The sequence below is a fragment of the Vespa mandarinia genome, chromosome 1 (genome assembly GCF_050613455.1).
Source record: "Vespa mandarinia isolate Hongniang chromosome 1, ASM5061345v1, whole genome shotgun sequence".
NCBI lineage: Eukaryota > Metazoa > Arthropoda > Insecta > Hymenoptera > Vespidae > Vespa > Vespa mandarinia.
The window spans coordinates 7,031,949-7,055,718 of NC_140810.1; the positions used below are offsets into that span (position 1 = coordinate 7,031,949).

General features: G+C 36.6%; 1 protein-coding gene across 1 annotated transcript in view; it reads right to left on the bottom strand.

Moving 5' to 3' along the window:
- Nucleotides 1-12,564, bottom strand: part of LOC118446991 (uncharacterized) — a 267,347-nt gene extending 254,783 nt beyond the window's left edge. Inside the window, exons 1-2 of the mRNA XM_035878284.2 lie at nucleotides 12,548-12,564; nucleotides 9,469-9,598 (exon numbers count right to left, since the gene is read on the bottom strand). The gene's annotated coding sequence lies outside the window, so the exon portion shown is untranslated. The remainder of the gene's footprint in view (nucleotides 1-9,468; nucleotides 9,599-12,547) is intronic.
- Between the last annotated feature and the right edge of the window lie 11,206 nt (nucleotides 12,565-23,770).

Genomic DNA, 23,770 nt, shown 5'->3' on the forward strand with positions numbered 1-23,770 from the left:
ATAAGTCGTAGTTCTCCTGTAAAATTTAGTGGTTACGAGAGCGTAATCAGAATGAAAGAGAGAGAGAGAGAGAGAGAGAGAGAGAGAGAGAGAAGCTGGTATTCCATGGGCTAGATTGACTGACAGTTGGTGGTCCATGACGCGACCACCTGACATTCTTGTCCGATCGAGCTGACGTGCCCCTGGGATCATATATGCGTGTTTCGTGCTCGCCTAGCAAAATGTCTACCCGGATTGTCTGCCGTACATCGAGTGTCTGTTGGAAACGTTAAGGATGGCAGCGACGAAGATAACGCTATTGCATAGAAATAAAGTATTAGAGCATGAAAGAAGAAATTTGTTGGTACAGTTAGAATATCGACAACCATGATGATGCTAAAAATATTTTATTCGAGGACGAACGAGTTTACCGACTGTTTTTCTTGCATTCCCTCGCTTGCGTATTTGTATATTGTTATCAGATGTCTAATGTCTTCTTTTAAAAACTATCGACTAATGTTTCAATGACATAACAACAAACGATTGATAAAAATAGAAATAGAAATTTGTCAGATCTAAATTCCACTGCCATTTTTGTAATTTTCTATGGATTGTAATTTCCGATGTTGATTTTATAAAACGAACGAAATGCTCTTTAACGGTACGAAAGAGAAACGAAAAATAAAGTTATCGAGTCGATGGGTAAGATATAATTTCATTAGGACGTGCATTCGAAATATTATTAGCCGACGCGTGACACGAACGGATCGACGTTATCGCTATACGGGTATATACAGGCACGTATTCGCACATTGAAATAGCGCGCGAGGTGACCCGACTCGTTTATAAATCGGTAAAACGTCCAGAATATCGAACAATATGATGTCATCAGCAACAGAATGTTATACGCACATGTATTTCGAGAACCGATCTTCGAAAGTGAACCAAAATCAATTTGGAATGGTCGCTGAGTTGCAGAGAGATATCATCGAGGCGTGAAGCGACACATCAAACTTTTGACAAAATTTTGTTTATATTGACAACACCGGAAAGCCAGGGAAATTTCGTAAAAGAGCGATGAACGTTGGTTACGAAAAGGAATAATCTTCCGACGAGAATATTCGACGAGCTACTAAAACAGAGGTATCTATTTATATCCGTATATGTGCGGTATATGTATATCCAACTGTAGAAAATTGAATTGCTACCGAAAACAATGAATATTAATAAAGAGGAAATCAGAAATCGTTGTTCTACATTGATAGAATAGAAACGATAGGATCAAATAACATTTACATGACTCATCTAAGTTGATTAAATATTCGATTAATGAATAAGAGAGTCTGAGCGATGAATAGCCAAAAGTTAAAAGCTCGATTCTATCTAAAGTAAAATTCCGTTTTAGAATAATGATGGCTCTAAGGGGTTGTTTCCCGTGGCTTGGCTACTAAACTCTTTTTACGAGATAAAACAACGAAGTGGTATGCAATTAAATATGCAAACTATTTTTCGGTTAGCTAGATAACATCTGTTTGTAGAATCCTTTGACCATTGGTACCAAAGTAACTTACACTCTTTATGGAAAATAACAACCAATAAGATTACAACCATTCAATTCGTTGTCTGTAAAACATACAGATCGTATCTTTAAAATTTACTCTACATATTGTTTTAAAAATATTCGAAATCAATTGAAAACGAATGAGGAAGAGTTAAGAAAAATTATTACACGAATTTCAAAATTTTTGTAATTTGCATCAATTGGCATTTGTATCTTTAATGATGAAAGTAATTTGATTGTTTGAAAAATATTTATATATGATTATTTATTGTGATATTTTCTCATAAAAAATTATTTCGATGTTTTTTTCAAAAACACATGAATCAAGTGATTCTTACGATAACGAAACAATTTAAAGGAAAACTAAAAACAGTCTTTATGAACAATTATCTTAAGTTAGATAGATAAACAATCTTGTATATGTCATTCCACCCACGATTCGGATGCGTGTAAACGCTTGTACAATTGTTGTATCCGCAGATGCTACATACCTTCTCTTTGCATTGTAACGATCGAACATATCGTACGAGATAATATATCTTACTAGGACGCGTGTATTCACGCAAGCATCCGATCATTTGCTTACGATGTCTATTATTTCAGCAATAATTATGGTATAGAAAGCTGTCTTAATTAACGAGAGGATACCAATAAAAGAAGGAAAATTTGAGGGAACACATAGAGATAGAATAGTATTCGTTGTTCCCGAGAAAAGGAATTGTAGTATCTTTCATGATCTCGCCGCAGGGTTTCCAATTTCGAATTGAAACGGTAAAATGAGCGGAATCTATCGAACTGCAACAGGAGATCCAAAAGATTGAATGCTTTTTTTCAGTCTTCTTCGCGTTAGTGAGAACGTCGCGTGGTCGGTTGCAGATGTACCTAACTGCACTACGGGACGTATTCATTATCGGCTCGCAGAAGGCCAGCTTGCTGAGACGATTAAACAGGGAATGGGAGGATCCTCCAATGATTGGCTACATGGAACCGAGCGTTGTGCACGTCGCATTTCTCTCTTTCTCTCTCTCCCCTCCCTCCCTCACTCTCTCTCTCTCTCTCTCTCTCTCTCTCTCTCTCTCTCTCTCTCTCTCTCAGATAGACAGTGCTCATTCTCTTCCCTTTTCTGTCTTGCACATTGCACGCCATCTCTCAACTAGCAATTTTGCAAAGCTACGAGAGAAGTAATGAAACGCAAAAAAAAAGTTCAAAGATGAGACGAAAAGAACGCATTGTATAAACAATTGTAGGGAAAACATTTCAAAATTGTGTGATATAAAAAATGTGAGACGTCGCACACTGTGGCTAAATGGACAAAAATCGAAATTCAATAATAAATGTATTTAGTAATTATTTAAAGCTTTATTAAGTAAAGCTTATTCAGAGAAAATAAAATTAATAGATAATTACTATTTTACAAATTTCGTCAAATTATTTACTTTTTCAATCGATCAATTGATTTGCAAATTATTCAAAATGCTTGATTCTTTTAATTCTCCTTATGGATCTTTTTATATGTTGACTTTAAGTATTATACGTTTATAATGATTAAAATCTCAACTAAATTGTCGTATAGATACAAAATAAATATAAAATGAAATATACATATCTTGGCGATTTATAATGAAGCTATAACATTCTTTATAAAGAATATCTTCTATTATAAAGAATGTTTATAAATATATTTAATAATGGATATAAATGTAAACACTAATAATATTATCCAATAAAGCAGAAATATTGAGTTCCTGATTTTTATGTTGAATTTATAACGGGATTTTTTCAATTCGACAATTATTATAATATTTAAATTGTGTTTTTACTTTCTCTCTCTCTCTCTCTCTCTTTCTCTCTCTCTTTTTCATCTGCACTATCTCAAAAACCCTATGAAACTCTTTCATCGAAAACTAACGCTTGTATCTTACTCTTAACTCTATAACATTTTTGATTAACTAATTCTTGTTTTCTTTAACAGTCTATGAACAATGCATTTATTTGTCTATTTATATCAATTCCTTCTCTTCTGTCAAACATTTCTCAAAGACTCTTAAAACTACAAACTATACCACATCTTCTTTATCGCTATTAATTGCTCGGACATAATAACACTTGTCTTTCACAGCATTCACGTTTCTTCTCAAATAATCTTAATCTATTCTCAGATATTCCAACAGATATAAACTCTTCAACGTATATAAAACTAACAAGAAACAATTAAGTATGTACTTATAGTATGTATACAATAATGTTATATATGCGAATATCTTATATTTTTGTCTATCTATGTCATATGAGACACGACTGCGCGGCGAATAGTGCGATCGACGTACGATATAGGAACTTACGTAAAAGATATCCATCGTATATGCATCGAGAATACGTAGACAATAATCCAAGGGTGCTCGAGCAAAACGCAGATATCCGTGCATCACGAGGAATGTAATTGTTGATTCACGTCAGTCAGGTGTTCGCTGAGCGTACACATCGTACTTCAAGCTTACAGGTAGCAGCTTATAGGCTTAGAGTTCTATTTTCCGATGTATCGGAAGGGAGAATTCAGATGCTGCTTTGACGTCATAGAACGAATAGAACGAATAGAAAATAATATAGGAAAAGCATAAGGAAATTTCTACTACAAAGAATGTATCCGAAAGTTCGAAACGTTCGTTCATTTTAATTGGATTAATCCTAAATCCATGCCGCAACTTAAGCATAACAATAAATACCCGTTCTCTGTTCATTATCAATACAACGCCTTGTATTCGAAACACTAATGCAATCTAAATCGCGTTAAGCCGGTTACACTAACTTCTCCGTTGATTCGCGTTAAACGAAGAGACAAGCAAACGCGTTTAAACAATGCCAGAGCAATCGCATATGCATAAACGCTCATGTGGATATATCCAATCCTAATACATATATTCACACGACGACAAAGTGGAGATTCATGAGTAAACATATTCCTGACATTCGACTATAACAACGACCATTACGCATTTTGAACAAGCTCGAAGAAAAAAAAAGAAAAAGAAAAAGAAAGAAAAAAAATTATAAACGATAATGAAAATAAAAAAGGAAATCACAAAAACAAAAATTTCGAAAACTTGAATTATTCTATGTTCTTGTAAATCATCGAAGTTTCCCGCGCGAACGTTGCCAGTAAACGGAAAAGCAAGCGGCTGTTTGCGGCTGAAGCGTAATTAAGACCGACGGAAAGAGAAAGCAATTTGAAAGTCGATCGCGGAGAGAACTTGCGGACTTTTCTGCGGCACTTCGGATGGATGAGAGCGTAGCCGGTGACAGAAAATCGACACTGCTGTGTGTGCGAGACCGAATGAATCGAGAAAAACCAACGAAAAGAATAGATAGACAAAGAAAAACAGAGAGAAAGAGAGAGAGAGAAAGAGAGAGAGAGAAATGGGAAGAAAGAAGAGACAAGCGAAAGCTCGAAATAAATTAACGGCCAGAGTCCGAACGAAATGGTTTTCCCTCTCTTTCCACCTCCTTCTCTCTCTCTCTCTCTCTCTCTCTCTCTCTCTCTTTCTTTCATTCTGTCTGTTCTCTTTTTCTTTTTCTTCATCGCGATCGAGCGTCGTTAGCTTCGTTCTTTTTGTCCCAAGACCTTCGTAGTCACGGGGCCATTTACATGTAAATGCCCCTTACGAGCTAACATTTCCTTGAGCCTCCCTTGGCTTTGGAATCGGGCCTCTTCTTACCCCTCTTCACTACTTCTTTTCTTTTCCATCTCTTGCTCTCTTTCTAACATGCGCTCTCGCCTCGTTTCGCTCACAAAAGCTTCGGCAATTAAGTAGATATCGCGCTTGAACGTTAATCCAAGGAGAGATAGTGAAAGAGAGAGAAAGAAAGAGAAAGAGAAGGCGTCTATGCTATTTCTTTTGGAGCAAATGACGTGAAAAAATTGCACTATCGACGTAAAAAAAATTTGCCGGAAGAAAAACTTCGTTAAAAGCGTTCAATACTCTTACTTTCTTAAATTTAAGCATAATCGTTTCGTTTCGAAAAAAATTAACAGAGTTGGGATGAAAAGGAATCGGAAAAAAGAGAGAGAGAGAGAGAGAGTTACGAAGACGGATGGTGTAATGTCCGAAAGGATCGACGATCGACGTGAAAGGTGCTCGCATGCGTGCCTGCAAACTACCATTCGTGAAAAATATATGAAAGTACGCGGAACGAAATGTTAGAGAGATGCACGTTCGTGTCTGTATTGACGTCGAATTTACGAAGACTTGCTCAGGGTCACGTATCGTTCCCTCGCACCCTTCCAGTAAAAAAAGGACGAGAAAGTAAGGGGCAGAAAGCATGCTTGCTATATCCATGTCTATCCGATTCATTTTTCACCGAGCAATTCGCCCGTAGATTCTCGACTTACTAGACGTCCGATCGACCTCTCGAAATTCTCTAAAGCCTACGTTCTTTAAAGAAAATCTTTAGAAGGTTTAGTCTTCTTAGGGCTAACTTGTATATATCTCGTATATAACTCGTGCATATATTGGGCATAGACGATATACCTGTTAATTATATCTCTTCGTTTTTATCTTAATAAATCTACACTGATATCAGTGAAATCATTAATAGTGATAAATAATGATAAAAAATGATTTATTAAGATAGTTTGCTACTATTAATGATTTCAATATTATTGCAGATTTACCAAATATATATATATATATATATATATATATATATATATATATATATATTAGGCGGACCGGAAAGTAATGTCGCTTTCTTAAATTAAATTCAAACGAATAAACGCAGAAACGACATATATATATATATATATATATATATATATATATATATATATATATATATATATGTACATATATATATGTATATATATATATATATGCCTACGTATATATGTCTATGTATGTTCGGATACAGACAATGCAAAAACATAGAAAGACAGATAAATATATCCGAATGGCAAAGCTATGATAACGAATAGGGAAAATCGCCTCTCACCTTCTACTCGTGTTGCAGACGCGTTTTACATACACGCGAAAAATATTCCTGTGTTGGCCAAATATACCAGCAAAGACATTTCGTGAACATATGCCATGCCAGGAACGTGTTCGTAGAATCTAAATAAAAAGAAAAGAGAGAGAGAGAAAAAAAATTGCGAGGGTGGTAAACCGAAGACCGCCATACTATCTCGAAGTATCATACTTCGTCTCTTGTTGATTTATTTGAGATATAGAGGGTGGTGAATCATATAACCTGTTACAAGTCTGTACTTTCGATAAGGAAACTAACCCACGTCAATGCAATATGTTTGGATGCAAAACTAATAATTTATTTGCCGTTTCGAAGAAATAACCAAAATCGTTCCTTCGACTTTTTCGAATCTTCTTGATATTTCGAATAATCTATAGAAACTCGTAAAAAGTTAAATGGTTCACTTTATATATATATATTGTATATATATATATATATATATATATATATACAATATATATATATATATATATAATATATATATATATATATACAATATATATATATACAATATATATATATATATAATATATATATACAATATATATATATATAATATATATATATATATAATATATATATATATACAATTCCGTCCTCAATATTTTTATCAACATAATATGTATTTAGAAACGCGACTCCTCGACAAAGATTTCATTGTAATAACAGAACCTACGATTGAAAGTTAGTGTCCTATTTCCTGCTATTTCGATGAGTCATCTTAACTCTTTTACAAATGTTATCAAACTCGCAGAAATCTATATTGTTATATAGTACATTTCACGAATCAATCAAATAATCATTGGTAGTCAGTAGCATCGTTCACTATTTTTATAGATGCCAAATAAAATTTTTTTTATATATACTTTTTTTTATATATATTTGGTATCTTCTGTTGTTAATATTAATTGTACTCATAATTTCGATGTAAAACATCTATGAACAGATTTATATATTTCTGTTGTTATAACTATAAAAAAATCCACTTGGTTCTCTTCTTAACATCCATTTAGGTTACATATATCTAGAAAATTCAAAAAAATCGGCTTTTAAAAAATATTTCTATTCAATAATATTATCCTTCAAAAATATTTTCTGAAAATTTCATTAGAAACTTCAAATAATTTATAAAGTTATAGTCGTTTAAAATTAACATTTGCCGGGTTCTGAAACTAAGATAATCGCAAAAAAATACTGCCAATAAAGACTTTACGAATGCTACTACATTGAAAGAAGGTTTATGTATGTATAAAAAAAATTTTCATCTCGCATTTATATATACCTTAAACTTTAAACGCTGTTTGCTCCAAATTATATTTTATATCAGTGCCCATGATATTTTGAAAACTATTGAAGGGATTTGAATGAAATTTGGCACAATTACTTCTGATATCATTTAGTCTTTGTTATATGGAAATTTTTTTGGCAATTATTTTTTTATTTTTAAAAAGTAATAGAATTTTTATCGAAAATCGCATATTAAATGTAATCACTCATAATATTTTATTAAATAAAAACGTTAAAAAAAAAATTGAAGTGAAAAATTAGTTTTTTAATGTACTTTTTAAGAATTTTTTATTTAATTAATTTTTTTTTTTTTCATTCCTGAAGAGACATTATTGACATTACAAATGCCATCATACAAATGATTCTATTTGACTCGACAATGATAATGCCAAAAAGATAACAGACCATTTTAATTTTTTTTATCGAAAAATGTTCTTCGAAATACACACTAGTACACATATTTAATGACTTTTTATTAACAAAATTAATTACATGTAAAAAAAAAAGAAAAAGAAATGAAAAAGATTGCATTTTTGAAACTTTTTAGGTATATGCAACCCTTTAAAATGATTAAAAATCCTGAGTTTTATACGGATGGCAGTGACGTAGATCTGCATACGTCAGAGTTAGGATGGCCGAGCATTCAGAGTACGATCAATCAGAAATTAGATACTCGAATACATAAGCTCGAGGGAGGCGATGGTTGCAAAACTTTCTTCTATTAAAGAGATGAGATTTCACTGAAGAGAATCCACATCCCTTTCCGTTGATCCCTCTCGTCCTCTCTCCCTTTCCTCTTGCCATTCGAAATCCACAAAGGACGCAAGCGTTGTGCAAAGTACACACACACACACACACACACATATATATATATATATGCACACACACGAGCGTGTACGCACACTCATTCGAAGGATTTCCGTTTTGTTTTTCCGCTCGATCCCTCTTTATTTCACCAGCAAGGAAGCCGCGGGCGGGATTAAATACCCACGTTAATCCGATTCACCGTAAATGTTTTTGAGCGACTCTCTCTCTCTCTCTCTCTCTCTCTCTTCCTCTCTCTCTCTCTCTCTCTTACTCTTTCTTCCCTTTCCCCTCTTATACTATACTCGTTACGTCACGAAGCTTTCGAGAGCTTGCATGAACACTTTACACCACCACCCACACGACTGAACTTCGTTCTAACTTCTATACTGTAATCTGCACTTCCCTTACGATTTCACATCATTGTCGTTATTATAGTCACTTATTATGAATCACAAAAAAGAGATATCTACGTTACATTATGGATACAAACGGAAAACATCTTTTTATTTCTTCTCCCTTTTAAGAAAAGGATCATTCACCCTCGGTCTTTCTACGCTTTATATAATCTCGCTCGTTCGCGTTAAATTTATTCATAGCTTGGCTAACATTGTTACAATGTATTTTGCCTACCGCGAGAAGCAACAGGAGTCATTTATCGTAGGAATCGCCTCGAATTTTTGAATATCCAACGATTACGATTTAGTTTATCCTCAAATCGAGAAGCAAGGGGGACCATATATGAAAGAAGACAAAAATAAAAAAGAAGAAAAGAAAAAAAAAAAGAAGAATATGAGAAGAAGAAATAATATTCTTACGTTTTTATGCACCCCACAACGAACGTCTGTAACTCTCGATGTGTGTAGATAAGTGCACGCACGCACGACACTCTTCGTCCTGTAAACTCCCGATGACGTCAATGCATCCAATTCACATCGAAAGCGATTCCTATAACACATATAATGAAAAATACCATTAAGCAATTTTTTTGCGAATAGAAATGGCTTATGACATATAATGAATACGAGAAAAAAGATTGCGTATATCAATTTTTTGAAAAATCCTGGTTGATATTATATTTAAATGTTTGTCGAACGTACGACTAGACACAAATAAAACAAAGGCGAAAGAATGTTAGAGAAAAAAGAACAATAGGTCTAAGTAGATGTATATGAGAAAATGTGCAGGTGTTGGGATACCTTTCGGATATATTCGCGAATGGATATAGGTACGAATGCGCACGTGCTCCATGCCGCGTGTCAAGTTGTATACTCGCTGTAAAAGATATACATTATTCAGGTCGACACTCGGGCATTGCCTACGGAGGTGGATTCGACGACGACTGGGAGATTCGAGAAAAATAAAAATCTACGAGAAGGAGGATACAATGTGACAGTTTGCGATTCCAACGAAAGAAGATGGCGACACGTCGGCTGGTTACCGACATAGACTCCAACGATGTTTGCTACTTTTTAAAAATATCAAGAGATAACCAACCTGACGCATGTATATGTATATACTTAACACATTCGATGTCCTTTGATGTGTGTTTATGAAACTAAACAATAATCAAAATTAAAATATAATGATATCCATTCGAAAACACTTCTGATCTATAAAGAAATATATATATATATATATATATATATATATATATATGATGATATGTATGATTTCTATGTAATAGTAAACGATAGATCTACATACGGAGAACTCGTATGATTAGATTTTATTTTTACGGAACGTACTTTTCCATTTCCTTAGATAACTATAATAAAATAAAGAAATATAAAGAAATTCGAGAGGCGTTCTACGGTCGATATCTAATATCTATTTGCTAATATTTCACACATAGTTGGCAGAAAACCTCCGACCTCTCGTTGAACTCAATAGCAAAGCTGCGAACAAACGGTTCACGAAAATGGAGGAAAAAAAAAATGGAAAAGCAAGGGATCTTTTCGAATCCATTTACCAAGAGGCGAATTCGTAGACGTCCGAGTCTTTTCGGAAACTTCATCGATTCGACAAGCAAACAAGCTGAGAACGTCGTGTCGTTCGCGTCGCGCGGTTTACGGATTAAAGTGGATTTTCTGAGCTTTGAGATAACATCCCTCCGATGTTCTTCCTTCTTCTTCTTTCTCTTCTTCTTCTTTCTCTTCTTCTTCTTCTTATTCTCCTCTCCCATCTTTTTCCTGCCATCAGCCCCATCGCTCGCTCGTTCTCGCTTTCGAAAGTAAGCAAGAACAAAGGTCGAGAATCGCACGATAAGACGAGCAAGTTCCACCCTTCGACCAATATTTCTCGCTACCTTTCCTTCTTCCTTCCTTCTTTGCCCACGGCCTTTTCATCCTTTACTCTACTACGTTCGGATTTTATCTTCGTAATTCTCCTCTTTTCCCCTTTCCACCCCAACTCTTACTTCCGTTATCTAATGTTTATGGACGAACTGATCCGGCCTGTAGCGTCGATCGCTCTTTAAACGAGTCTTTCGAGATTAACCTCGTACCTCTTCCATTTCTACTTTCAATGCTTCCAGTCTGACAATCCTACATAACATGAAAATTACGTAAAATGGAAGAAGATTGAACATAAGGAGAATATTATCGTCGTTTGCCAGAGGAAATACAACGATCAACGAGAATACGCATTGGAACGTAAATCGATTTGTATCGTTTCAAAAGACGAAACAAGTAAGACAGAGGAAAAGAAGAGAAAAGAAGAAAGAAGTAGCAAGTCAGTAGATGAAAAAAAAAAAAAAGAAATAAGAGAAATGTCGGGACGACGTTCGAAGTGGTAGAAGATGGGAAACCCGCGGCCCGTTTAGCGGACGGAGATGGAATTTCGTTTCCAAGGAACACAACCCCTATTTAACCACGTCGGTAAGAAAGTTAGATAGCTTAGGCTAGCGCGTAACTAAATAACAAGCAAGAAGAGATATAGTTGCAGTGTAGAGGCCGTAATTAAAACCGGCCGGTATTTACCCGGGGGTAATGAAGGGGCAAACACACAGTTTGTCTCCGTTAGTCGTACCTATCTCGGTATCCTACTCCTTCCCATTAACCATAGGTAGAGCTATAGCATCGGAGAAGCGGATACGAACTGTACAGAATCCTACACAGACTTATCGGTGACGATTCGTCCCCGAGCTATACGACAAGTAACGAAATGTTGCCGGGAATTTTTTAGTAAGTTTCTTCCATATTGGATTTCCATTCGGAACAACGCCGAGGCTAACCCCTTTCTCTCCTTTTTAAGAAACATTTCGCCATACATGAATGACGACGTGTACAATCTCTCTTCGCGAAGCTTCTCTTTGAGCTAAGCGATAAACTCGAAGATAAAAATGATCCGAACTCTTACGAGCCTCACGAGGATCAGGATCGAGTGACAAATAAGAGCTAGAAACGAGCCAGCCGATTTCCTTATTTTCTAAGCAGCGAAAGATTGATATCGGTCGAATAGAACGATCCTACTTTCACTGGATAGTTCGTATTCCCTAACTGTGGGGTTTGCTTTCATCTAAGCATCACGATAAATTTTCCAAGGTCGATCCTACATCCGATATTTCCTTCGGTAGCTCTTCTTTTTCTCTTCTACTCTCTTCTAATTCTCATCAAATCCGAAAGTCAGCCATGCGATCTGTAATAATCGAGAAAAAAATTGACGAGCGTGCAAAAAAAACACGATTAGATGTGCGAAATACGCTCGAAGAGAGAGAGATATAGAATGGATTGGATCTAAAAGGAATTTGAAGGCAACAATGTTTCCAATTTTGCCATAGGTTCGACGGCTTTAAGAGCAAAACCACGAAGTTGGCTCGGTCGAGGAGACAATTGGACGTCGGCCATAGTCTTGAGCGACAGCACAGATGCGGCAAAAATATTCACAATTACGTACCGCTTAACATCCAACTCGTCTCTGCCGTGAATAATAGACGGGCCATCCGACGATCCTCTTACCTCCCCTTTTTCCTCTCACTCCTTTACGGAACAGTCACCACTCTCTTTCTGTTTCTCTCCGCCTCTTTTCGTCTTTCGTTCGTCAGCGACGTACTTCTTAGAAATTCGGTTGGCCTAGAAATTGGCACAAGGTTCCAACGGCCATCTTATATCACGGACGCCATATGAATTTTTCTATTTTCGCAGTTAGTAGCCGTCACTCTACGTGGTCACGATTTCCAAAAATGAACACGGAAGCCACACACATCATCAAGACGACGTACGCTCTTTTAAGAGAGAGAGAGAAAGAGAGAGAGCAAGAAAGAATGAGAATAAATGAAACACAAATAGAGAAAGAGAGAGAAAGAGAGAGAATGTAAGGAGATTAATGCTTTGACCACTTTAATAAATTTACTAAGGCGATCTCAACAGAAAAGTTTTTCCCAATTAACTTTCTTAATATAAGTACTCGGCAAAAATCTTCGACAGATGGTATTTTTTGCAATATACATAGGTGAATTTAACTATCTCGATTCGACAAAAAACATTTTCCATAAAAATAAAAATTTAAAAGACTTGTTTATGAAATAATATAAATGCTATAGATTAATTGAAAGTAACATTGAAACGTTCTTAATTCTTGGATCTTTAAAAGACATTTAACAACTTTCTCGAGAAAATATAAAGAAAGAGAAGATTCGCGAGATAAACTCAGTCTTGAATAGAGCTCGATGAGGAGAGACGGCTTTGGCCGATTCCCTTGACGAGAGACAACAACGTCCTCCTCCAACTGTGTGCAAGAACTCGTGTCGTTCGAAATTCCTCGGCGAACCTATTATCGGGAAGCACTAGCGTTTTAAAATATACCCCCGGCGTGTGGCATTTGCAATTCCGACGAGGAGCGGCGAGTTTGCAATTCGTTGGAGAGAGCCTCGGCCGACTCTCCTCCTCTACCGCAACTTGCATAAACACGTTCGAGCTCCGTGCGAGTGTGCGCAGCTGTACTAGCCGAGTGCACCTTCAACGCTCCTCCGAAGCTTCTCCTCTGGCGCTTTTGACGTTTATCCACCTCCACTTTCACCGATCGACCGATCATCTCCATTTCGATTACGATTACGACTCTACGATATAAAGGAATAAGCCTTCGAACTAACTCAGACCGGTTATTCGAATGGAATAATCTATAATAAAATTCAAAATCAAACGAGATTGCCCCCTTTCCACTTATATCCACGAACGAACCTACCAGAATTTACCCGACTTTCTCTATGTAAAATCGTAATTCTATCTTACTAACTTTGTTCCTAACTATCTAGAAAATACTTTTTGTAATATAATAATAAAGGAACGATTAACAATTTCGTGTCGTTAAATACAAGAGAGAAGTATTCGTCCGATGAAATTTTAATGAATGGGAAAACTCTTTTTCTTTTCGCATGGACAGATGTCCTTTTAAACGAAGGACTCGCTTTACTCGACGATAATATCTCTTTTTCGTGACTCTTCCTTCTCGTACAGGAAAAGAATACGATGCTCGGGCGTGAACGGTAAAACTCTCTCTCTCTCTCTCTCTCTCTCTCTCTCTCTCTCTCTCTCTCTCTCTTTCTTTGTGTTCCATTCTTTCCTATCTTTTTTCACACCCTCCCACTTACACAGCATCAAAAATTGGAAAAGAGCCAAAAACAGCAAACCGCCTTTCTTTCTCTCGACCCAAGCGTATTTCTCCTTCTTTTCCCGTCTCCTTATTTTCCCACATCAATTTATCCCTTCGTTCTTCTGTCTCCGTTCTTTTTCTTCCTCTTCTTCCGCTTCCACTTTGGCTTTCGTTTCGCCTCATACTGAACGAGCAGCCGCGGATAAATTATTGTTTATCTTTCCTCGCACACCGTTCCTCATTTTGTCCTTCGTTCGCTTTCATTGTTTGTTATTGATAAAAATTAATCGACACGTACGGCGAGCTACCTCGAAAAATCCAAACGATTCTTGGAAGATACATATAAAAAATTAATCCGGAAGGTAGAAAAAAGAGAGAGAGAGAGAGAGAGAAAGAGAGAGAGAAAGAGAGAGAGAGAGGGAGGGAGGGAAAGGCAGGCAATAGGGGCATTCACGAGGGAATAGATGAGCGAAAATCGTTCCGAGAGTAAGTAAATAATCCGGAGAGCTAACGGAAATTCGATAAAAAAATAAGTATGCAAACGGTAACCTAGTCTCCCCTTTCCCTCTACTTCCTCCTCCTCCCCTACCCGTTCCCCATTTATTCGAAAAAAAAGCACAGAATTCAATTTTCCTTGACGTCGGGATCAGCATCGAAGACGATTGCTTTCTTTTCTCTCGACTTACGATCGTATCAATGTCGCGAATTCGCGAGAATATATTTTAACGCAGAGTCAAGGTAGTGAAGCCAAAAAGAAATACGTTGACCGAAAGTAAAATGTCCTGGCAAATCGGCGTCGCGGAAAATAGAATTTCCAATACGTCACCCGGGGCGAATTTCGACGGCAGCAAATTGTGTATCAATTCAGTCCATTTCATCGGCTTTTCTTACGCGGCGAACCGATGCTTCTTTCAAAAAACTATTCAACTACTATCTTCGAATTTACAACTCTCTACTCATCGTTGAGTTCCGTATCATGAAATAATTTTTTTGTTCTCCCCTTTCGCACAAAACCCTCCCCCTCCGCTTTAACGAATTTCAGCCGGCTATTTCCGTCAGTTCAACGCAGCTACTACTTTTTATCACATCGTTGCCACAATAACGACGCAGTTAAATTTTCGAAACAACCACGAGAAAACAATGTGCGGATGCAACGACTTTTATTCATAATAAAATAATAAGTCATCTCGCGAATAAAAACGAAAAGAAGAAATGAAAAATAATAAGAAAAAGAGAGAACTCGTATTATTGGTCGTTTAGCACTCTATATCATCAAATTTCTATCTTGAAAATAATTACTTTATTTCAATACATATATTAAATGTTATACGTTTAGTTTCTTTTCTTTCTTATATCATACCATGAATTATAAATCGGCATACTTCGTTTGTACGTAAAAACATTTTAACGAAAAATATTCCGAGAAATATGATAGACTGCAAACAAATTGTCGAGCTAGTCAGATGAGCTAATCGAGCGAGTTAATCGTTGATGAAAAACAGAAAAAATGATAGGCTTACGTAACTAATGGTATAATATACGATACATACTACGATACATATATAGATTGAAAAGATTTGTACGAAATATCTTACTTGAAAATAAATGCGCGCATGTACGCGCGACTGTTACGATCACTGTAGATAGCACCTGTTATCTTTATTTCGGCATTTCCAACCCGTTGCTTTTATGGTTCGTTCCATTTCATGCTCTTCTAAATACTCAAGCATCGTCCTTACATCTCTCAACGTACATTCAATGCCACCTTCAACAAAATCTCGACGATATCTTCGACTCGACAATGACTCGAGCTGATTCCGCGCATAATCCGCGATGTTCTCATTTTTGTCATAAATTTGGACAAAAGAATTCCATAATTCCTTGCAAATGAAATAATCGAGGAAATAACAAAAGAAAACAGCTTGAAAATAATTTCTTTGTATCTCCGTGAATTATCGAGGTTATCAGGTATATGTCAGAAAACTAACTGAGCTGTAGAATGAATGTAAACGTAAAAGCGAGAGGGGAGAAAGAGAGAGAGAGAGAGAGAGAGAGAGAAAGAGAAAAAGAGTTTACCTTGTGCGTATCGGTCGCATTTAAATTGCTAACCACGAGTGCCAGCTAACGCGAGCTTGTTTCAAAAAGGAAGAAAGTCAAAGTAAATGCAGACCGAAACGATATCATTACCTAGATTTATCGTTCTACTTTTCTACACATAACTTTTGGCTCACTTTTTATTTTTCATCCTTTACACCATAAGTGGTTTATTCACTTCGACTCGACGATCGAAAATCGCGCTTAGTTAAAAATGAACTTTGAAATACACGCTGATGATAAATTTGTGAGACTCTTACGATTACACGAATATAAACCCAAACTAGAAACTTGTCTACTTTTTTGTACCTTATATATTACATAATATCTTTTAAATACACGTGGGCAACTTTTTGCCATACGATTCCCGCCATCAATCAATCCGTTCTCCTACTACTTAAATTCATTAGCCATTACTTCATGTTTAAAAACAAAAGCAATGGAGATTATGAAGAGGTCTTCTTCTCACGTCTTATCCGGTTATGTAATGAAGACAGGTAAAATATAGACATATCCTGTAGTTGTATAAGGACAATGCCGCATTTTACGTTTTTTACTTTCAAGATATTACCATATAAAAATTCTAAAGAACAGTTCTTCTTATTATCGATATTTCCTTATTTTCTATTTAATATATAAATGTAAATAACGATACAAAACTGATTACTTATAAAAAAAAAAAAATAACAAAAAACGGAAACAAAACCTTTGCCGCTTCAGGAGGCACGGTGATATCAAATAGTGAGAATCGTTTTTTTCCAACTTAACGGAGCATACGAGTAGGGACATGGTTCGCTAGATACCCACCAATGCTTTACATGATAAAATGTAATATACAAAACATGAGAACTTCGTTGGGTTATCAGTTTGTATGAATATCTGTAAAGTAATTGTAAGGGTCTCGAAAACTTGTCATCAACATGTACTTCAAAGCTCATTGTTAAATGACGCAAGATGACGCGCGATTTTCGATCGAATCACCTTCAAAGCCAGAAAGAAAGAGAAACACAGAGAGAGCCAGAAATTTGAAGTTCTTCTTTCGAAAAGAGAAGGATATCTTTTCAATTTCTCGGCACTGTGTATGAAGCCCGAGGCTTTACGAGGATTGGAGGGTGCCAACGCGGCAAATCGATATCTGACCTCGAGCTCTGCTTCTTTCTCTCTTGCCAAAGAAAAGTACGGAGAACGTAGTGGTTCGAGCTCAACAACCACTAACCGTAGAAAAATTTATCTACATATACAGCCACGAAAGAAGAAATAGAGATAGACGAACGAGAAACTACTTTTGTTTACTATAACACGAATTAATCCATCCAGCTACGCAAGAGCTACATGACAACTTTCCGATAAGTCGCTTTGCTAACGCTAACAAGTTGGATATAAATTTTAGGAATGCTTTAAATCGAATCAATATCGACACGAGACAGTTTCAAAAAGTACTTACTTTAAATAAATGAGAAATTATAAATTTCAAGACTAACAAATAAATTACATATAGTGAGTTCTGAAAAGGGAACAACGAAAAATAATACTAGAAAAATCTTTCTTGTTGGATCGATGACAAAAACAACGTAAACGAGCTTATGGAAAACGTGGAACGTCCGGTGGTTAAGGATGGTTGTGTAAGGACCAACAGTATGTAGTAGAAGTTGCCAGGAACGAAAAACTTTTCGTGGATTAGCTCCGTATGTAAAAACGTCGCATTTATCATTTCGTTGACGACATTGAGCTTGGAATTTCCTTGGTTTTCGTTATACTCTGCCGAAACGACAGATAAATTTTTCCGTAGAAAAATAATTCCGCTCTTTTCCTCTGTGCATGTACGAAAAGACTTTGGATAGAGAAACTAAGTTAGTTACAGCGAGCATTCGAATTCTGGCGATAGGATGAAAAGTGCTTGGAAGAGAAGGCGGCGGGTAATCCGTTTTGAGAAGTAGAAGATGGAAAGAGAAAGTAAGATCAAAAAGCGAGAAATCGTGCTCGTAGACTCCGTATCTCCGTTCCAGCTCGGAAGAAAATCTTCTTCAACGAAATGCTGAACTTACAAGTTGTTAGTCCGAGCGGGTCTGCGATTCTCGAAAAACGCTTAAGGAGAAAGAAATCGCAACCGCGGAAGGAAATGGCTGCCTTTCGTTGGATGCGAATCTAAATGGATACCAAAGCGAGCTAAAGAGACGTATTACTCGACTGAAAATAAAGCTTTGCTTCTAGCTCACTATGCGTTTTATCTCAGGCGTATAATCTAAAACAGGCCGTAAAACCGACTATACGAATACGGGTCGCTTCATCCACCTCATCCGCGAACGTGCTAGGAAAGGAGCCAGGAACTGAGCCGGAAGAAGGAAAGGAAGAGAGAGATAACCACGAAGAAACCGCGAAGAAAAGAGAGCCATACCATAGCCGCGAATAATATATCTTTCGTGCATTTATATTCTTAAGATGTAAGTGAATATTTAGATATAAAAATTATTACGCTTCATAGATACAATGTCTGTTTCCTCTTCATAATAGATACTTCAATATTTGTTAAATTAAAAATCATTGATATCAAAATATGACGATTCGTCGTAAAATTTATAGTAAGTACATATGTATAAATGCATCTATAGTGAAACGAGCCGCAACGAGTCACTAGTTGTGGAAATTCAAGCCACGTAGGAACCTTCACTTAACTACCCATTAAATACGAGCGACCGTTGCTATCCACTGTATGACTTTTGGCCAAGCTCTTACGGACGAAATCCACAGTAATCTAGAGAAAATTTCATGGCCGGTAAAAACTGAAAAGCTCGAGTAACGATCGATATCCGAGGTAATAAAAGTTGGACCTGATCTTTGCCACGAGCCAACGAAATTCTATCTTTTAAATCAATCGTTTATTTATTTATTTTTTTTTTTTTTTTTAAGCGATACTTTTAATTCATTGTTTTCGCATTAATATCGTGTCATTGTTTTACGAGTACGATCAAATAAAATTTTTAAATACGCGATGTTATTAATCGTCTACGATTTAGAGACCGAGAAGCGATCGATCAAATCGATCACCGATACAAAATACGGAATCGAGATAAGATGATCTATGAGTTTTATGAATCGATGATCGAACCTGTGGGTAATTCTACCTGATCTATGAACCGAACGAATTATAGTTGGTGGTACGAAATTACGAGTAGATGGATATCGATATTGATGACAAATTAGCCGTCTCCGTACGATTAAACGACCCTCCTTCTTTTGACGCAAATTGCCTCGTTAATCTGGTATTAAATCGGGGTATAAACGATCGCGGCAGGTTCTACCTTTTCCTTCGAAGGCTCATATTTTTGCTAGAAAATGGAAAGACCTCGTTGGAGTCTTCTACGAGAGAAAATGTACATTAAAAATTTCGTCGTGATCTTCGACTTTTAGAAAAATCCATCAAGAAACGAAAGTAGAAATTCAGATTATTCATCGGATTTGAAATAAATGAAATCAATTTACGTTAATCGCTTCACAGTTCACTCGAAACTCTTTTCATAATTAATAAGAACTACACGACGAGAAATTAAATCTAAAAATAAAAAATAAAAAGAAATATGTTTCTTTAATGGACTACTCGTAATTCTCCGAAGAAGTTTCAAAGCACAGACGTATTTGACGATTAAATATCAAATTTCTTTAGAATAGCGCAACCAATAAATTAATTATCAAATTAATCGTTCATGTTCCGAATAGAAAAAAGTTCTCGAAACAACTCGAATCTATCGAGAACAATACTCAAGTATGTTATATATCGACGTTGTTACGGTGCTGATTGAAATTCACCAGCACGATAAGATGTTAGTTGTCAAGTTTTGGAACAATAAAACGATGAATGTCGATAATTAATGAGATCACGTTGCAAGTTATTACATTCAAAAAATAATAAACGATCAACTACGCAACGTACACAAAGCATTGTTTATATTTCGAGTTTGAAATAACTTTAATCTTAGTTATTTCTAACTTCGAAATGAGAACAAGAGAGCACTTTTTGAGTGCATTTTAACTGTTTTGCAATTACCATAAAAAGTTTTTAATCACGATAGAAGACGAAAAGTAATCGTCGTAAAATTCATTCCAGATTAAAGTTAATAGAGATTAGCTACGTATATTTGGAAAAATAACGATACACTTTAAAAATTAGCTTTTCGTTTGTACGAAGAAAGTTAACTATCCATGGTAACGTTCTTTCGTCGTTAATTACGAGCAGTTTTCGAAGATAAGTTCTCGGAGATATCGAAATTAGTAGAAGAGATCGAGGACTGAGAAACAAGAGAAGAGAAGAGAAGAGAAGAGAAGAGAAGACGAGAAGCAGAAGGAGAATCGATTGGACGAGAAAGGCGAAAGGAGATACTAAGACAGATTGGCACAATCGGTCTGTATCACGTTGCTACTTGTCTAACCGAGTGTAATCCAAGTTTGGCGCGACTCCACGATGATGTACGCATACATGCGTCAGCTTGGAACGCAAAGCTTGTCGGAAACGACAGGACGAAGGAGCGGTGGTCCGTGAAAGACACGGTAATAATGCGAACTATGCAGAAACTGGATAGATTGTCCGCACAAAGAGCGATTTCACGAAACTAGCGAAACTGGATCGCGGCTTTGTATCAGCAGCATTCAAAACACTTATGAATTCGTGCTTAGGTAGAACATGAAACGACGTTAACGTTAACGTTAACGTTAACGTATAAAGCATTTCTCCTTTGGCCGATTATTTCTCGAAGAATCATTTCGAAAGGAAGAGAACGCGATTGCCATACCACCGAGAAATCTCAGAGAAACTTTCCGTTTCTCAGCTAATTTAATCCGAGCGTTAACCTGATGATGGGTCGACTGATCTTGGTTTCTCTCTCTCTCTCTCTCTCTCTCTCTCTCTCTCTCTCTCTCTCTCTCTCTCTTTTTCTCATTCTTTCTCCATCTCTAAAATCTCCGTTGAAATTATCAAAGAACATTTACCAAAAGCGATAATAATTCCTCACAACCACAACCTTTATTATGAGCTTATTAAGAAGATTCTCAGAGTATTGCGAAATGTAAGAAGAGATAGATAGATAGATAGATAGATAGATAGATAGATAGATAAAGAGAAAAAGAGAGAAAAAGAGGAAATGAAAAAACGCGGGAATTTCGGTCGTTACATCGGCCGCAACGTGCGAGAGGTTGATGCTGAGTAATGGAGCAATTAATTTGGGAAGTGCCTTCTCTTCTCTCTCTCCTCTCCCCATTCCTTTTCTCTCCGACCGTGAAACAAGGGACTTGCGTTGAGGGTGGAAGTAAAAGGAAGAGAAGCACGCTCCGTCGATACGAGGCATTAAGCACACGCGAAAATGTTTGGTGCGCGAACCTCGATGGGAAAAGCCGGATAAAGAGGTGCGCGTGTTACGGGCGCCCGCCTAGAGAGGATCTATTTTCCTTGCTGAAGATAAATCCGCGCTGGCAGGTAAATCAATTTCCTGTTCCGTGGCAGCGAAACCTGCTGGAGACAGGACGAATCGTTATACTTTTTATAACATTTTTCCAAGTCAATTTCCTCTTCGCATCGTCGACGAAACTTTTGCGATATGTATCGTTCTATGAGAAATTTTTTTCTCTATCTCTTTCTTTTTTTCTTTTATTTCTTTTTTTCTGTCTTTATCTAGTTTTTTGAACGTACACGCAATAACATGGAATAAATAATGCGTGTATCGGAAAAATCAATGTTTATAAATGAGACGTATTCTATTTCTAAAACGATCGAAATTATATTCTACGTTTAAAATCTAATTTACCAAAATTCAAATTCTAAGTATATCGACATAAATTCAAATCCATAAGCTGAGCACTCAATTATTGAAATATCAATGTATTTGTCGCTTTCAAAATAACTATATTCATCGAATGTAATGAATCATAATACAATTCATCGCATATACATATATCATCATTACATATCAAATATTATATAACGATGTATATATATATATAAAATAATTTCATGACACCGAGATTATTGAAATTATTTTCGTTTCACTATCAAAATACATTAATGCAACAAAAATTGTATTCTCGCTCGCCGATTATAAATCCAAAGAAAGATAAGGAGTTTGGATTAAAAAAAAAAAAAAAAAGTTACAAATAAACAAACCAAGATCTTGAAACGTGTTGATGTTGAAAAATAGAAGAATAATATTAATTTGTAAATCAGATCAAATTAATAAGACGATAAATATCACATTAGTCACTCCATACGATCGATTCATCTGGTATAGACGTCGAGAGAACTATGATTATTACCGATGATCTCTCGATGCTCGAACACCGCCAAGAAGAGAGAGATAGATGTTGGTGTATAGTTGTTCGTGTATCGTCGAGCAACGCCTCGGATATCGCGACAAGGATGCAGCGATAAAGGGACAACGTTGAGCCTGATGAGACCGAACGACGTCGATGGAGAGAACATGGGTGGTCCACGACGACGGGAGTCTGACGAGCGCAACGTTAACCGGCAACGCTCTGTTTCTCTTCTCTGCCTCTCTTGCTCTCTCTCTCTCTCTCTCTCTCTCTCTCTCTCTCTCTCTCTCTTTGGTGGCATTGTTCGTTCAACCTACGGGGTCCCGCATGTCCAGTTCACGCGTGATAACACGGCATTCATACGTGAAGAGCCAATGTTACGCTATTTACCGTTGCGCTGGAACGGGTATTGGAGCTGCACCTGCATTTCGACGATGTTACGCGTCCATCCCTTCGTCCCTTCGGTAGGGTACGTTCGCGCGATACAAGCATAGGGTACGTTTATAGGGTACGTCCATAGGGTATGTCCATACGGTTTACGCACCGCGAACCGCCATTGTCTGTGACACCAATGTGTACATAGAAATGGTAGAGACCGAAAATTTTGTCGATCGAACGACGATTCTTCGCTCAGTTGGAACTTTCGCCTATTGAGTCACGAGACCCGTTACTTTATGAATATACGCTTCTCTTTTTCTTCGTTCACTCATACATGGTGTTTAAATTAAAGCGATAGTCAGTAACTACTAATAGAAAATAAATGGGAAACACAAAGACGACGAAATAAATAGTTGGACGACAGATTTCTTTCTCTTTTTTCCAACCAAAGAAACATTTTTCCGCTATCTCCCTCGTTGATTATGATAATGATGATGATAATAATAATAATGATAATAATAATAATAATAACAAGAAAAATAACAAAAAAACAGTCGAAGTGTAAGAAAAGGGGAGAACACGCTGACGACAATCGCGGACAATTGATCGGTAGAAAAGAACATTTCCATCGTGGAGGGTCCAAGGATCGAAACGTTCGCGTAGGTGCTTTTGGCATTCGCTTCGGCGCGCATCGCGGGGCGAACGCGTCGAACGAGGCGAACGGGCTGGAAGGGATGGACTAGAAAGGGGGTGTACGTTGGA